This window comes from Blennius ocellaris (assembly GCF_963422515.1).
Source record: "Blennius ocellaris genome assembly, chromosome: 5".
In the NCBI taxonomy this organism is placed as follows: domain Eukaryota; kingdom Metazoa; phylum Chordata; class Actinopteri; order Blenniiformes; family Blenniidae; genus Blennius; species Blennius ocellaris.
In genome coordinates, this window is record NC_137654.1 from 19029509 (window position 1) to 19045198 (window position 15690).

General features: G+C 38.7%; 1 long non-coding RNA gene across 1 annotated transcript; it reads right to left on the reverse strand.

Annotated features, from left to right (window-relative positions):
* Positions 1-4143: 4143 nt before the first annotated feature.
* LOC308130838 lies at positions 4144-9707 on the reverse strand. Its single transcript, XR_013936643.1, has 5 exons — positions 9597-9707; positions 8808-8957; positions 5610-5744; positions 5257-5397; positions 4144-4278 (listed from the first exon to the last, which is right to left on the reverse strand). It is a non-coding gene; the product is annotated as an uncharacterized lncRNA (long non-coding RNA).
* Positions 9708-15690: the final 5983 nt, after the last annotated feature.

A 15690-nucleotide genomic window follows, 5' to 3' on the forward strand; every position in this document is an offset into this window, starting at 1 on the left:
TGCTGCTTGGTAGTTTGTCCTTTTGCAGTATCGGTGTAGAGCGTCACATGTTGGGAGGCATGGCTAGTTCTGGCAAAGCGGAAGATGCCATGCAGGATGCTTTGTGCCTTGCATCGTTCACATTTTCAGCAGATGACTCACCATACAGGTAACTGATATTTGCACATTACTTCAAAGCCGGGAAGTAATATGCCCGCATTTGAAGTAATATGCAAATTTTACTTGCATGGCTTAAGACAATGATTCTTGTTTTGTTGGAAAGTCCTGTGTGAAAGTACAACCTACATGGTACATCTTTCTCCAGTTTTAAAACAACGACTGCCTCTTCAGTACCGCAATGACCACAGTGTGATGTTTTCGTGCAGAACGTTGTACATGTAAACACATTCTTGTGTCACATTGTTCATGATCACATGTCAGATCTTCAATTGCATTACCAGTCTGCAAAGCCTCCCTTACAGTCACATGTAATGTTTTTCTCCCATTCTAACATTGTGTAAGCTCACAATAAAGTATGCTTGTGTCCTCATTAGTTTGACGAGCAGCTTTTGTGCTGTGTCAGTGTCACGTTGTGCTTGGCTTCCCTTTAGTCGTGACTCTGAGCATTCTGTACCTGATGGTTGAGGTCGCCTGAGCTTGTCTGCAGCGAGTGTCTCAATAAAAATGACATCACATCACATATATTGATTTGATCATTCTTTGCCTGATGATCTGCTCACAGGAGGTCTTGTAGCTTAGTAGCTTACATTGAAGGCTGGCTCATTTTTGAAACACGTACGTACGCACGCACGCACGCACGCACGCACGCACACACACACACACACACACACACACACACACACACACACACCAAGCTGTATGTATGTAGTTCGAATCATTGTTTTATTTGTTTCATTGTAAATAAATATATTTTTTGGAATCATACTTGCTGTCTTATTAATTTGCACAAAGGTGAATGAAATGTTGACCTTTTCTGTTTCAAGAACTCTAAAATCCTTCAAGCTTTATTGTTAAATCTTGTAATTGTAATTAATTCAACTATTAATTATAATCCCAAATTAATTATTTAGTTATATCTTATATCTATATTTCCTGTTAAACAGGTGGTGCTCTTGAAGTATATGTGGCAGAGAGGTGATTAAGCCCCTGATGTGACTCAGGTGTGTTGCCTCACCTCTCTGCCCATCAAGGAGGAGCCACTGGACACACAGGGGAGGAGGAGGGAGTGAACACACGGTCTCACAGAAGAGCTGGAAAGAGGCAGTGGTGTCTGGTGTGTGTTTTGGTGTTTGGTTTGATTTATTTTAATAAAATAATAGCCTCTGGAACTCCGAACTCTCTCCCTCTGTGGGTGAAACCAGCGGTGCGTTCATGACTGCCACAGTATGTGATACAGTAATTTTTTTTGGTCTGTTTTTTTTTTTTTTTACTATTTCACTTAACAACCCAACTGTTTAACTTTGGCAATGACCTAAAGAATCTGTGGAATATACTCAGTGAACAAAGCCTCAACACTTTAATAAATGCTATAATTGTCTTTGTAGATATCGATTTAGCTTTCTCTTCAAAAGTGTGCCTAAACTCTCGCCCATGCAACCGTGGTAAATTTGGAAGGGACAGGTGCTATAGGGACTCTGACTGCCCAGCACTTACCAAGTGTTGCATGAGAGGATGTTTGTGTTCCCCTCTCCAGACGTGGGTGTGAAACAGGTGTGTTGCCTCACCTCTCTGCCCATCAAGGAGGAGCCACTGGACACACAGGGGTGACAGGAGGGAGTGAACACACGGACTGACAGAAGAGCCGGAAAGAGGCAGTGGTGTCTGGTGTGTGTGTTTTGGTGTTTGTTTTGATTTATTTTAATAAAATAATAGTCTCTGGAACTCCAAACTCTGTCCCTCTGTGGCAGAAACCAACAGTGGCATGCATGACTGCCACAATATGTGATACAGATCAGATTATCCATCCATCCCTGGATGGATGGAGATCAGATTAAATCTTCAATAATAACTGTCTTTGATAATTATTAATCAGTATCGATAGCCAAACTGCCCAAACCCAACATAATTGGTACCCGGTGCAGAGTCTCCCAACATAAATGGTACCACGTGATCTTTATGAGGTAAGAAATCCCTAAATTACCAAATAAATGGGTCTCCAAAACATTGGATTCAAACAATCGGGGCTTTTTCATTATTTACATTCTGGATCGATTTGCTTCATCCTCGCCATTGAACACATGTTAAAGCACAATATTTCCCAGTTTGCCCAAGGTGGCGATTCTAGACAAATGGTCTAAAACTGTATTTTCTTTCTTTCATTAATGGCAAACAGCGTGAGCAAACCAACAAACTTTTATTTAAGTTGAACATCAAGTATTTGGCTTAATTCAATGTTTTGTAAGTTAAGTTCCCTTCTCGTGGACAGAATGCTGAGATAAAGGATTGGCACCTTACAGGGTCGACATATATTGTGGGAATATTGTGAAATTATTCCAGGATCTCTCTCAACAATATGAGATTAAAATCCCATTTGGAAATATTTGAAAATTGGGCATGTTTTGAAGGATGTTGGCTCATACTATCAGGACCCAAAGGCAGCGGATAAAGTCAATATGATTACAAAGACTTTTGGAGAGGACAAGATGGTTCTATATTACAAGCTTCTGCTCAGCTTCAGTGAGAATAAATCTCTGAAATAGGCATGGGGAAAAGACTTAGAAGCTTCTTTTGATGATCACAGCTGGTAGAAAATATGTGCTCGTATTTGTACTTCATCAGGTCCCTCAGAATGAGACTGATGCAGTTCAAAATATTACAGCGCTTCTATTGTAGATTATTTAGAATAGGTTTGTTTGAGTCAACATTTTGCTGAAAATGTAGACAAGTTACTGGTACTTTAAGTCATGTGCTGTGATCTTGTCCACAAATCCAGCTGTTTTGGTTACTCATCAGCATTAACAGAACTTGATGTCTTGAGAAAGAAAACCTATCAGTTGAAATCACTGTATTTTCAACAAAAATGCTTGTTCATGCTTATGGAAACAATTGTAAAAATCATTCTCTTCAAAGAATTATGTGAGACTAACTTGGTTTTACACTCCTACTCAAAACTTTCTTCCTCAAAGGAACTGCAGATACAGAAATATGGTCAAGGCAACATGTACAGTAGACACAGATCCTCTTTTGATGCAACTTTCTTTTATTGGTTTATAAAGAACAGATTCAAAGCAAGAGTTACCATACAATTCTTGAGAAGAAGGGCATAGCATAATATCATCTAATCATTAAGATCAATTACTTGCGCAAACCAAAGCTCAAATACCCAGCATTGCAGTTGATTAATTAGGAAAATCTCACAAGAGATATTTTCCAACAAATTTTATGATTACAGCATGAAAGAAACAACAAATTTGTGCGCCCAGGATGAAGAATCCAGCTTTTTGTAGATCGTTAATCAGTAGACATCACTGCCGGAATGCCCAGTGAAGACTCATCAGGGAGCTGGAAAATCATAAAAAAGTAACACTGTCAATTACAAAAGGAACCCACAACCGCACAAGGGAGATTTTTTTTTAAATGGTAAGTTGTCATTCTCTTTGTTCATATTTATATCTCACCCCAATGTAAAACACTAAAACCATAAATACAAACATGTCTACAACTTTTGATGCAGCACTTATTACGTCTGAGGCAGCCATAGTCATTAAGGCACATATGTTTCAAAAATGGTTGACACTTGGTAACCCTGCACCAGTAAAAGTTGGAGCACAATTCTGACTTGACTAACAATGAAATTGATGTCCAGAAAAATGAAAGAGATTATCTAACTCATGAAAGACATTAACGGTCTGTAGAATTTATCTCTGGATTCTTCCCATCAAAAGTGACTTTATTTCATTGCCTGACTTATAATTCAATAATGGCTAAATGTATGTGTGCAGTTAGCTCCAAGAAGCAAACAGTGGCCAATGTGGAACAATGTAAATAACTTAAAGTGATAAATACCTGCAGAATCTGTTCAAATACATTTTTCATCCACCTCAAAGAGCCCATTTCTACTCTCGCTTCAACACTTTCAGTTTCAGTCTCAACTACACAGTGAATATTTAAAAATACATTATTTCATTAAAATCTCGCCTCTTGGATCCAAGCAGACACGTCCACATGTTGTACTGCAACATTTCTGAAGTCCAGGGCATTGGAAGTTATTATTGCACATTTGTTGGTCAGAGCAGTCTGTAGGTCGGTCCCTCATCCTGGGGCACTTTCCTCGCTTGACTGAAGAAGAAGAAGACAAATCAACATCTGCCAAAAGCATCTGGACAATGAGACAACTTTTGACTCAATGTTTCACAGAACCTTAGTGTGAAGTAACCTGTGACATAAATGTCCCAAAATATAATGAGCTAAACAGTTAAGTTGATACGAACAGCAGAAGAGGGGGACACACAATCTCATAGACACACACACCAGCACACGCACGCACGCACGCACGCACACACGCACGCACGCACACACACACACACACTCACACACACACACACACACACTAGAAGTTAGTAGTCTGAGCCTCCTGCCCTCGTCATGGTTGGCAGCAAGTGACTTTTTGTCTGCTTGTTCCTCTTTGTCTCTATCCATTCCTTTTCTTTCTTTCTGTTCATTAACCTCAACCAGAACAGTGGAAACCCGCCACCTCTGACTCTGGTTCTGCAGGTTTATTCCTGATAGGTAGTTTTTCTTTCCACCGTCGCTTAACTTTGTTCGTGTGGAATTGTTGAGATTTACTCGTACTTGGTATTTTAAAATGAAATGAAATTGAACGGAATAAAAAAAAAAAATCACTGTATTTCATTGCCTGGTAGATAATTCAGTAGATTATTCAACACAAGCTAAATGTAGGTGTTGTTTACAAACAGTAATGTCAAAGAAGCAAACAACTCATGCAACTGTTTTGCCAAGTAGAGCTTGTCATTCTCTTGACCAGTCGAAAATGATTCAAAGAAAATGAATTCATTATGATCTATCCTCCTAATATATTAATTTTAAGTACCTGCAAAATCAGTTCAAATATGTTTTTCGGCCACTTCAACAAGCCCATTTCTACTCTTGCTTCAACATTTTCACTTTGTGTATAATTAACATCATGTATTCTAGTACCTTCGTTGAGAAACTATTTTTCTCTTTCCAAAAATATGTGCAAATTGTCTCAACTTCACAGTGAATATTTGATAAGATGTTATGTCATTCACATCTCACCTGCTCGTAGGCAGACTTTTCCACAGTCGAAAGTGTTGCAACATTGTTGAATTCCAGGGCATTGGAAGTTGTTTGTGCAACTTCGTTCCTGAGAACACGTCAGAGTTGCGGGGCTCAGGCGGGGACATGCTCCTGTCTTGACTGAAAAAGAAGAAGACAAATCAACATCTGCCAAAAGCATCTGGACAATGATGTAACTTTTGACTTGCCAGTTCATTTAGTGGATCAATAACATCATGCATTCTCGTCCCTTAGTTGAGAAACGATTTTCTCTTTCAAAACATGTGCATTTTGAGAAAAGTCACAACTTCACAGTGAATATTTGAAAAGATGTTATTTCATTCGCATCTCACGTGCTTCAATGCAGACAGGTCCACATGGACTGGCACAACATTTGTCAATTCCAGAGCATTGGAAGTTTAGAGTACACGGTTGTTGGCTCGAACAATCCAACGGGGTGGACGAGTGGGGACACCTTCCTGCCCTGACTGAAGAAAAAGAAGAAGAACAACAAATCAGCATCTCTTCAAAGAATCTGGACAATGATGTAACTTTTGACTTTCTATTCCACAGAAGGTTTTTGTGATGTAACCTTTGACAAAAATGTAGTAGCTTCAGAAAATATGATATATTACACAGTTGAGGTGATACGAACAGCAGAGGATGGGGACACACATCTTCATTAGACAGACATGGACAGCAGTCAAGCTCCTCTCATGTGTAACCAGTTCCCAGTTTCAGTTAGGGATGCAAACACAGTCCTTACTTTTAAGGCCTGGCTCATTCCTTTATGGACCATTTTCTATTAAAGCTGCTATAAGGTTTAAACTGCTTGGTGACCTAGCAGTTGTATGCTTGACGCACGGGCATGACGTTTGGAACTTAAGGACTTCACATGCTCTCTGCAAGGCTCGTCTGTAGAGCTTGCACAGGTCGCGGGTGCACACATGATTGTGGCCATGCTCCACTCTGGGCTCACTTCCATGCGGGTTCCATAATGTAACATAACAATCCCGAAAACTTGTCCACTGCTGCTGCCCGGCATTCTCCACCTTTCCTAAAGTAGTTTAGTTTTCATTTCAGGAGTTCTGAGTTGTCTGGGTATCTTTATTTGCTTTTAACTTGTGATTGTTCAGACGTGGAGACGGGGGATCTCCTCACACAAGCAGTCAGTAGTCTCTGACGTATGCACAGTTGGCAGCGCACAGACCATGCAGTCACAAATTTTGGGCTGCGCGCATTCAAATGCAGTGGGGATGCAGAGGACAGGGTGGATGACAACTTTGACGTCACTGCACACACGTACATTGCACAGAGCATGTTCAGGCCTGTTAAGTCAAAATTGCCTTGTTATTCAATTATGTCATCATTGTGGTAAAGGAGGGGCTTCTTGCAAAGGCCTGTACTGCAGGGCTGGAGGGAGGCACACACAGCAACTCACAGCAGCTGACCAGGTGGGCAGAATCAATCAATCAGAAAGGTGACTGAAGCTTCAACAGCTTTCAGCAAAGAAGCCAGTGCCCTGCTTGGTAGTGGGCTTATGCAGAGAGACAGGAAAGCATCTACAAATATCCAGGAAGGCAGCAGGTAAGGCAAAAAATGAAGACTCTCTGCTGCTTTGTGTTGATTCACTGTGATGTGTGCTGAGCTCGCTGATTTGATTTCAGTAATTAATTGGTGTTTTTGTAGTTAATTTAGTTACATTTAAAATTGTGGTTAAAATCTCTACTAATAAACCAAATTTGCTAATTCAGGTACTTTAATTTACAGTGGAGTACATTTCATGATCTTATATATTAAAAGTAGAATTTGTGGTGATTAAAATACCAGTTAATGACCGATGAGAATGCATTTTGTTGGAGTAAAACACTACAAAATAGGTACTTTACTTCAACTTAATTAATCTAAACACTCTTGTGTTGATGGATATATTTCCAGTACTTTGTTTACCTATGAGTTTAGATGACTAAACAGAAACGCATTTCAATGTGAAATAAGTTGCATTTGTGTGGATACATGTACAGTGACGTGATTTCTTTGTTGTGATTTCTGTTAAAAGGTTTTCTACCTGCAACGAAGGCTGTACCCACATCCAATAAATAATGGAGAAAAGGAAAGAATGACTCTGTGGTGATTGAGTGGAACCCAGTTTGAGCTCTGGGTAGAAGCTGCTTGTCCCTTTTTAAGTGAGGAATCTACAACAACCAAGGTGGAACTTGACAAGGCCTTTAAGCGTGTGGAATTGGCATGAGAGAATGTGTGTGCCATTTATTTTACATGCGGCCTCCTCCTCTTCAACTCTGCCTTTTTTCCCGTCTCCGCCCATCTGGTCAGAAAAATTTGGAGGCGCACGGTAATGTCGTACATAGGGGCGTGGTGGCTAAAATCACGTAATTCGGCCGCATGAAACTGCAGAGCTTTCAGACACGTCAAGCATAAAACAGCCTTCATTCCCAGAGGAGAATATTTGTGGAATTGTATCTTAACAACATTGATTGGCAGTGAGTATGCCATGCAAATTGTGTATTGTTGATCAAATTAAGCAAGCACCTATTAATATTTTGCACAAAATATAAATAACAAATGTATACTTATCCAGATTTTTTGAAATTGAAAAGATATTCCTTTTGTCATAGCAAAATAAACAATATACTGTTATTGTGGACTAGAATAGAGAATTATATACTATGTAAAAGAAAAAATCATGTTCAAATTGATTGTAAAAGTGTAATTGCATATTATACTTACAAAAATAAAGACATAATTTATAGTTTAATAATTAGAATTGTAAAATTTCACATTCACAGATACACATTAGCAAAACTAAACTAAAATGTAAAGTTTTATATTGAATTCAAAGAACACATTAAAACACTAAGTAACACTTTTTTTTAAATTTTACTATTCATTTAAAATAAAAAATAAATCATCCTTATTTGTATTTGTTATAGTTGCAATCATATAGTTATCAATGTAATGATCATAATCTCTGAGACATAAACATGTAATCACACATTCTAAATGAGACAATGCCAGGAATTTATGATTGGTTGTACATTTTTACAGAAAGATGCCAGGAATATCTTTGGAAGTCATAAACACCAAATGTAAAGCTCATCCACAAAATCATTCAATAATTGTTTGGCAAATTGCGTGTCTGTCTCTCATTAAAAGTGGTTTCTCCGGTTTTAGTATTGCAACTACAAAAAAAAGCTTGCGGATGCGTCAAGCATCTTTACTGGGCTTTCTTTTTTGCTTTTTTAATTTTGCTCATTGCTCTCCATCTCTAGCCTCTGCTTTTATTCTTGAATCACAACCGGAATAGCACGAAGCCGCCACTGTCTGGTTTTGTCTGTTGGAATACATTTTTCACCCACCTCAAAGAGCCCATTTCTACTCTCACTTCAACACATTCACTTTGTGCATTATCATCATGCATTCAAATACCTTAGTTAATAAACTGTTTTCTCTTTCAAAAATAATTGTGTACTTTGAGAAAGGTCTCACCTTAAGTGATTATTTGAAATTTTTTTATTTCATTCACATCTCACCTGGTCGTATGCAGACATCTCCACAATTAGTTGAACAACATTTTTGACGATTATGGCAAATGCTGTCATCACTGCACCCTTGTTGTCCACTACACACTAATCCGGAGAGCATGGCAGGGCACACTCCTCGATTGCCTGACAAATCAAGACCTGCCAAAAGGAACACACACACACACACACACGATAAGCAAGAAATACAATTGAACAAATGTCCTATTATACAGCCACAACTACACCTCATATATATTTACCAAAAGCATTACTATCAATGAAATAAGATAGAAAAAACTTATCAATAAAATGAATTTTACTGTCATAAAGCAGTGATCATTTGTCTAGACAATCCACCCGTTACCTTTCCTCATAAACAGTTCCATCACTATGTAATAAAAGTTGTTTGAGTTCAAACCATCAGATCTTTTCTGTCGCTATGAAGCCCAGTGCTGAAAGTTGAGCCTGCCCTGTCTTGTTTCTGGCATAAGCTCTAATTGACTGACTGTTCTGACTACTCTTGATGTATACTGTCACCACATGAGTTTAAGCCACAGGTGCCTGCACTGTTGATTCTGAAGGCCCAAAGGCAGATTTCTTCCATCCTGACAATGCTTGAAATATGATTGAACCAGAGTCCTATATAAACATACTTCTGGAAAAAGTGAAACAAGAAGAAAAGCTATGAAATGAAAACTGCTGGTAAACTGAAGATGTTATTAAGGTCATTCAATTTGAAAGAGGAATTCTTATCATTCGGTCAGATTACATGTCTAATAGTTGTAAGTAAAAACAAACCTGTCGTTTCTGAGACAGAATCTGAGTGCTCAATTGCACCCAGAATCAAGATCAATGCACAGACTGAAGCCAGGCGTCCCTCCATATCTGCTCTTCCTGCACAGAGAACACAACACAAACTGCACAAACTTCTTGGTGTATATGTACTGTAAGCAGAGGAGGAAGTCAGACTTGCTCTGCCCACCCTATTGTACCACTTAATTACCACTGGATGAGTATGCGGACGCATGTCACTCCAAAGGAGTGCCATTGGTGGATTTTGGTGGGGAAAACACAGAACAAGTTTCAATTAAAAGTTCTAATTAAATTCCAACACAATCAAAGTTGAGTTCAGCAACTTGAAAAACCTGTACATCAAACCAGGTCAAACAAGAAATACCTTTGCAACAATGAACATTCCAGTCTTTTTCAAGAAAAGATCAGTTGAATCACAGCCATGGAATTATGGCTTTGAAAAGTACAATCGATATAATAACAATGATATAATCATAATCAGCCCTCCATCAACATCTCCTTTTACCGGAGATCTGAGAAAACCTCCCAAATACATTTAATTTAATTCACCCCTCCAGCAAACAAACATATTGGACCTTCTTGAGCTCACATTAAAACATGATTCCACTTTTTCACACATTATGAAGAATTCAAATATTCATGTTCACCCTAAAATTTCAAGTATGCTCAAACATACTTTTTTATGTTAAATCGACCCAACTCATCAGTTCCAGAAGAGCTGCCTATTGTTCAGAATCCTCCTGCTGTTCTTAACAAAATCAGCATACCTGAAAGTATTGCAAGAATCATACATTCAGTTCCAGTAACCTGGATGATTGTCACGATGTGTTTATAGATCTCAGTAAAAAAACAAAACAAGTTAGACAACTGTCCTAAGTGACACAAAGGGGTGGAGCACATCATACCCGAGGTTCCAAAAGAAAGGATCCACTTCAAAATATAAATGGTTTGGGTATAAATACGTCTCAGGAGAAGGTTTATATTAAGTGTTCCCAAAGTCAGAAGCAAAAAAGGTGAAGCAGCTTTTTAAACAATAGATTTGACTTATTTTGCCTTTATATAACTGTTACTTTATTTACGGTGGTGTTACTATATAACACCACTTTGCTAACGTAGAAGTAAAATATTTAACAGCATGTCAAAATAAACCCTCAACCACAAAACAGGTCTTCAGATTCATGTTATTTTCATTAAAAATGTGACTTTTGCCTTCTTTTGGTGGAAGACAAACACGCAGCAGCACTTGTAAAGTCCTTGGCAGTCATAGTCATCATCGCACTCGTTTTTCTCTGGGAGAGAACATGTTAGATCTGTGGCCCAGTCAGACCTGGGGCATGCTCCTGACTTGACTGAAGAGAAAGAAAGCAACAAAACAGAACATTTGAAAATGCTTTTTTGTTTGTTTGTTTTTTACTATTTGTTGCCCTCAGAAAATGGTCAGGCCTTGTCCTCTTTGGCAGTTTGTAACACACAAGGTTTTCACAAAATGTTTCCTATTTTCATTTGAATATATATAAAAAATTGTATGTTTCTGTGGGAGAGGAACAGTGCCACCTATAAGGCAAAGATAAACATGAGGGGAAAGGAATTGTCTGTTATGGCAAGGCAAAGCAAATGTATTCATATAGCACCATTCAGACACAAAGCAAATTCAGTGTAACTAAATAAAAGAAATCTATTAAAACAAGGTGAATAAGATTCTTTATTTCAAGCAATTGAGATTGAGAGATATACAAAAACAGCAGAATAAAGGAATGAAAAGGAGAATAAATAAAGTAAGTTATATAAAGGCAAAACAAGTCTAATCTATTGTTTATTAGAAAGCCAGAGCAAATACAATTGTTTTCAGGCCTGATATTGAAGTATGTCAGCAGTCCACTGGTGTTCAGGAACTTTGTTCCACAGGTGAGGCGCGTAGGCACTAAAAGCTGCTTCACCTTTACATCATTGTCCAGATGCTTTTGGCAGATGTTGATTTGTCTTCTTTTTCAGTCAAGACAGGACCATGTACCCTCCTGAGCCCCAGAACTCTGACGTGTTCTCAGCAACGAAGTTGCACAAACAACTTCCAATGCCCTGGAATTCTACAATGTTGCGACACTGACTGTGGAAGAGTCTGTTGAGGGACTGACTGATTTGAGTGAAGGTCCCCATCCCCGACTACGTGTGGCGCTCGTGTGTGCATGAGATGGCGATGGAATGTTTTCTATACTGGGGGCATTTTTCCATTTGACTTGATCAATCTATGCTGGCCGGGAGTGGAGTGTACTTGGTTTCTCCCTTTCTTTTTATTTATTCATTTTTTTCTATCACGGTTCACACTCAGAGAAGAGACTCAGGTGCGAACAGAAACACAGCAATCAGGACAACGCTCATAACACTTTATTAAGTGATGAGGCAAAGTACTCAAAACCAAAATACAAAGGAAAGCAGAACTCTAACGAGACAGAACTAAAGACTACCCAGGTACTTTAAACTAGAAAAACTGAACTCACAGAGGTCCCAAGACCTAGTCTACACTACACCAGCCAAGAACCACCCAAACAAAACTACAAGGACCCAGCGGGAGACTAAAGGAGCACACTGGAATGAAGCGGCAAATGCGGAAGGGCGTGGTTGGCGCTGGAGGACACGGGAGGTGGCGTTGTGGTGAAGCCGTTGCACTGGGCCAAGAACAGAGTCACAGGCAGGAGCTTGGTGCAGCAGGGTGGGGTCCGGTATGTAGGTAGTTTTACAGTCCGGCGCCGAGTCTTTATCTGATGCCAGCTTCAAAGAGAGAGAGGTGCATTGCTGAGTGAAGCCACACCCTGTTGCAGGTGAGCGCACTCAGGACGTCAGCCCTGCACTCCTCCACACCTCACACAGCATGCAGCAAACGCCCACGTAGGAAAAAAGGAAAGGAGGGAGGGGGAATGGAAACAATGCTGCCACGAGGCAGAACCAGAGGTGGAGGTCATCACATTTTCCTTTCTTTTTTTTGTTGGTGTTGGGTTTTTTTTTTGTTTTATTATGTTTTGTTTTTTTTGGGGGGGGGTGGGGTTCTTTGTTTTGCTTTTGTTTTGGCATATGCTGTTATATTTGACACAACATTGATATTTGAAATGCCATTATTTGTAATAACTGTCTATGTAAAAACTCAATAAACAAACTTGAACAAAACAAAAAGAAATCACAAGAACTGGATTTGCATGTAAGCAAGCTAATTGATTGATGTTCTCAGCGATTGATTATTTTTTCTCACTGGAGCCCCCAGGAGCTCCTCAGGAAAGTCCGGAGCATCCTGAACAAGATGACTCCTCAGAGGTTTGACCAGCTGATGAAGCAGGTCACAGATTTGAACATTGGCACAGAGGAGAAGCTCAAAGGAGTTGTGAACCTGGTGTTTGAGAAGCCATTGCTGCGCCCAACTTCGCCATCACTTATGGATTAAGTGCTGCTGCCTTGCCATTGTAAGCATGCTTCATTAATTTTTGGCTCATGTGACAGAAAATTCATTGAAGATGAACATGTTCTTGTTGATTTGCTCAATCAGTTTGCCATTTATGAGAGAAAATAATACAGTTTTAGACCATTTGTCTAGAATCGCCACCTTGGGAAAGCTGGGAAAAAGTGTGCTTTAACATGTGTTCAATGGTGAAGATGAAGCAAATCGATCCAGAATGTAAATAATGAAAAAGCCCCGATTGTGTGAATCCAATGTTTCGGAGACCCATTTATTTTGTAATTTAGGGATTTCTTACCTCACAAAGATCACGTGGTATCATTTATGTTGGGAGACTGTGCACCGGGTACCAATTATGTTGGGTTTTGGCAGTTTGGCTATCGATATTGATTAATAATGATCAAAGACAGTTATCAATTATATTATTGAAGACTTAATTTGATCTGTAACACATATTGTGGCAGTCATGCACACCACTGTCAGTTTTCCCCACAGAGGGATGGAGTTCGGAGTTCCAGAGGCTATTATTTTATTAAAATAAATCAAAACAAACACCAAAACACACACCAGACACCACTCCCTCATTCCGGCTCTTTTATTTCAAAAGAAATTAAGAGTGTTTTTGTTTACACAAGAATGAATTTTGTTAACTATCTGTGATCAGCAATTAATAATGATGATTGTAATATCAATAATAATGTAGTAATAACAGTGATAATTGTTGTTGTTACTGCTTCATTTTGATGTTTGGATAACGCCATAGTTTTTATAGTGATTATAGTTATATTGTGGTGTTTTTGGCTTAATGTGTTCTTTTGACAGATGTGTTTAATTTGGTTGCACAGTGGGCTTCATGGTTTGTCCTGTGTCCTGTGCGTGACTTTGTATGTCATTTTGTAAATAACATTTGCAATGAAAAAGAAGGAGACCCCAGGAAGAATAGCACCTGCAATGAGTCAGGATCTAATGGGGCGCTCTATAAAATGAAGAAATGAACAACATCACTCGTAATCGAACACCATCTAACAAAGCAAATCACACTCACGTGAACTCATTTTCAAAATAGGCCTCTTGACTGTATGGGAAAGAGATGTTGGGTTTCCCCCATATGACAGTCTGAGTAGCAGACAACTTGGGATTTTGAGAGACAAGTAGCAGAAAGAGAAAGATAAGCTGATGTCAGAACCGAAGATTAAAACTAGTAATTTTTAAAGCTGTGATTTAAATCCAACACAATTGATCATCAAAGTAGACTTAATACTTTCTACACCCTTCACCAAGTGTCTATGAGCTTAGCAACTTGGAAAAACCTGTACCTCAAAGCAGGTCAAACAAGAAATACCTTTGCAACAATTAACATCCCGCTCTTTCTCAAGTAAAGGTCACTTGAATCACAACAATTGAACCATGGTGTTGAAAAATACAATGGTGTAACAATGATGTAATCACAATCAAACCTCCATCAACATCTTCTTCTACTCATCGTAGATCTCAGAAAATTTCCCATATACATTTAATTTAAATCACCCCTCCAGCAAACAAACATATTGGACCTTCTTGAGCTCACATTAAAACATGATTGTCACGATGTGTTTACAGGTCTCAGTAAAAAAAAAAGAAAAAGAAAAAAGTTAGACATGAACCATGAAAAAGTGGCGAGAAAGTGATTTTCATTCCCATGTTTGGTCACTACTTTTTAAATGCATTTTTGTGTAGACTTTGGGAATAAAAGTTCTCTGCAATATGTCTTGCATTTTTTGTCACAAGCCATGAATCTATATAAGTATAAATTAATAAAATTTTCATTCTGTGATACTTAATTCACTTGTTTTATTTATCAAATTTCACTTTAGCAACACAAAACTTCTCACAAATTATCAGCTATATATATTATATATTACATATATATTTATGGTAACATTTTAGAAAGGTCTTGAGGAATTGTGACCATGAAATGTGAATGTAGACCATGAAATCCTGCAAATGTGTGGAAAAACGCTTCTTTAACTAATACTATATATCAACCATGGAGAACTTTGCCACACAAACACACACAAACATCACTGTAATGGCATTGGTTGTATTTTACAGTGTTTACAGTGGAAGGGTTTCATTTCTTCTATTGACAATTGATGCTTTTGTCATTTTACAGTACATATATATTTTTTTTTAAATAGACCTTGCAAGCTTTTGTATCTATTCAATGGACACTTTCTTTAGAGGATGTTTTATGATTCATCTCCATCACATCACTGTCAGAAATGTCATCTCAGATCCCTATATCTTCTGTTTCCTTCAGAACATTCACAGCGCTGGCATCCTATAAATCGATCTTGTTGATGTACATGAACATCTGTCTGAATCACATTTGACTTGCTGGCAGGTGCAGCAGACGAACTGCAACACACTTTGAGGAGCAGGATTTGTAGTCATCCGGGTCACTGTTAACCCCCCATCCTCAATGTGCCATCCACTACTAATGGGTGAGGGTGAACACATGATACCTTTCAGACAATGTTTCATTATTGCTGCTTGGTAGTTTGTCCTTTTGCAGTATCGGTGTAGAGCGTCACATGTTGGGAGGCATGGCTAGTTCTGGCAAAGCGGAAGATGCCATGCAGGATGCTTTGTGCCTTG